The sequence below is a fragment of the Mastomys coucha genome, chromosome X, assembly GCF_008632895.1.
Source record: "Mastomys coucha isolate ucsf_1 chromosome X, UCSF_Mcou_1, whole genome shotgun sequence".
Taxonomy (NCBI): domain Eukaryota; kingdom Metazoa; phylum Chordata; class Mammalia; order Rodentia; family Muridae; genus Mastomys; species Mastomys coucha.
In genome coordinates this window covers 60,431,577-60,433,238 of record NC_045030.1, presented here as the reverse complement: position 1 = coordinate 60,433,238, position 1,662 = coordinate 60,431,577, and the positions used below count along the sequence as shown (strand labels likewise).

The window sequence follows — 1,662 nt, the reverse complement described above, 5'->3', positions numbered from 1 at the left end:
CACACACACACACACGCGGAGGGAAAGCGGGCTTAGTGTCTGGGGATGCTCACCCGCGCAGCTGTCTAGGCGGCACCGGCGGCCGCTGCCAGCTCCGAGACCAAAGCGCGTCGGCGACAGCGGCAGCAGAGGACTGAGCCCCCTCGGCCGGGCGGTGGATGTAGGGCGCGGGAGGGGCGCACGGGGAGGGGCGCACGAGGGTGGGAGGGAGGGAGGAGGGAGCACGAGCAGGGGCGGGCGCAGCCCACTCGGGGCGGGGCGGGGCAGGGCGGAGCGCGCGTCCGCCTGGGCTCTGGCCGTGGCGCGAGGGGCTGCGGTGCGGGGAGATCGCGCTCGCGCGCGGGAGCCCAGTCGGGCAAGCGCGGGAAGGGGGCGCGGCTGCGTGGGCCCCGCCTCGGGAGAGACCAAGCTGCCAGCTAGGCGCGCACGGTGCGCGCGGGAGGTGGCTGCGAGCCCGCGGTGGCGCAGCTTCCCGGAGCACCCCCTGCAAGCGTCCGAAGGGCACGCGGAGGGCGGGCCAGGGGCGCCCACCGCCCCCTCCCTCGCGGGCTCAGGCCTTCGCTGGCTGCTGGGGAGTCACGAGTCACTGCAGGCAGCCGCGGCCAGAGCCCAGAGAGGTGGGAGCAACAAAGAGAGGCAGCCAAGGTGGCCTCTCGCCTCTCCAGGGGCCTCGCTGACCTGCACAGCCCAGTGCAGCCAGCGATTGCAGATCTCTTGGTTCCCACCACACTGAGAGACCCACTGACGACCTCTCCCCTTAATAAGAAGCTGGACAGAACGAAAAGAGCCTTTATTCAGAGGGCTTTCCATCATTCCTAAAGCCCTCCCAGCAGAGCTTCACATAGTGACTCCTTCGTTCTTTCACTAGTTCAGTTCAGTGAGACCTCAGCATGTGCCCATTACTGTGCCAAATGCTGTAGATACAGTGCAGTCGTGCACACACTCTGCTTTATTGGTGGAGGAAGACAGATTATGAGCAAGTGAGAAAATAATCACAGTTGGATAAACTGCAGGATAAAAGGGGGGCATAAATAATTCGAGAAAGAAAGTGGCATTTAATCTAAACCCGGCATGGCATGAAAGCAGTGGGTATAAAGCCAAGGAAGAACTTTCCAGACAGAAGGAGCAGAGGCGAGGAAGCCAGGAGAATCCCACCATGTTAATGGAGGGAAGAAGGACTTGGTAGAAGAGGGTTGAAGGAATTGCAAGTGAACTTAGAGAAACCTGCTTTTTTAAACCTGCTTTTCCTTTTAAAGAGGACCTGAAAAGGAATGGACCAGAAGGAATGAGTTGAGTCAAGGAAAACTTTGAAAGGTGAGGATAGTCAGTACTTGGAATGTCTGGTGAGTCAGGAGAGAGGTTCATTAAAGGAATGCAAAGTCTTGATTTTAAAAAAAATGAAGGTCAGATAGGAGAGGAGAGAATCAGTCCTTTATGTAGGAGCAAATGTTGCTGAGAGGTGGAGCAGTTGTGTATTTAAACCAAGCAAAAGGTCTAAACACTGCCGTTTTCCCCCCAAGCTTCAAGCTCCAGGTGATGGCTTCTTTCACCAGACCTAATAGCTATTTGCGGAATTCTTTTCTCTACCTTGCTCCCCAGAGCCTAGGTCGCTTTTCTCTCTCTGAGCCCTTAGGCTCACTGAGGTCTGGTATTTCTGGATTA

The 1,662-nt window shown here is 57.5% G+C and overlaps 1 protein-coding gene across 2 annotated transcripts in view; it reads right to left on the bottom strand.

The window, feature by feature from the left end:
• The window catches only part of Fhl1 (four and a half LIM domains 1), a 55,458-nt gene extending 55,279 nt beyond the window's left edge, over positions 1-179 (bottom strand). The window contains exon 1 of one of the 2 annotated variants that reach the window (XM_031361420.1): positions 54-179. The gene's annotated coding sequence lies outside the window, so the exon portion shown is untranslated. The remainder of the gene's footprint in view (positions 1-53) is intronic. The other variant, XM_031361699.1, reaches the window with a different exon arrangement.
• Between the last annotated feature and the right edge of the window lie 1,483 nt (positions 180-1,662).